Raw genomic sequence first — 584 nt, 5'->3', positions numbered from 1 at the left:
GGCGATGGGTGGTGCGGGCGCGGGCGGCGGGGTGGTGGGGTGGTGGGGCGGCGGGGTGCTTGGGCGGCGGCGGGTGAGATGCGTGGGAGGGAGGGAGAGGAGGGGAGAGAGGGAGGGGATAACCCCACAGTTTTTTTACCTAGAAAAAAATAACCCATCTCTTTGCCATCTGCCAGCAGATGGCAAAGAATCTTTGTCGTCTGCTGGCAGATAACAAAGAGGTGGGGCTGGTACGCCGTTACACTCTTGACGGCCACAGGATTTGCCAACCTCTTTGCCATCTGCTGTCAGATGGCAAAGATTATTTGCCATCCACTAGCAGATGGCAAAGAATTGGCTGATGGCAACCATGTTCTTTGTCGTATGTCAGTTCTTTGCCATCTGTTTTTTATAAGCAGATGGCAAAGACGTTCTTTGCCATCAGCTGGCAGATGGCAAAGAGCTGGCTGATGGCAAATTCCCAGTTTCCAGTAGTGTGAAGGGTTCGTGGTCCTTCTGGATTGAACTCCCACATGCGGAGAGGCTGTCGCTGGCACGATAGGACCTGGCGGACCAACATTACTTGGATTACGTTGATAAGACTG

The sequence above is a fragment of the Triticum dicoccoides genome, chromosome 2B (assembly GCF_002162155.2).
Source record: "Triticum dicoccoides isolate Atlit2015 ecotype Zavitan chromosome 2B, WEW_v2.0, whole genome shotgun sequence".
Taxonomy (NCBI): domain Eukaryota; kingdom Viridiplantae; phylum Streptophyta; class Magnoliopsida; order Poales; family Poaceae; genus Triticum; species Triticum dicoccoides.
The sequence above is the reverse complement of the archived record's forward strand: the minus strand, read 5'-3'. Positions refer to the sequence as shown.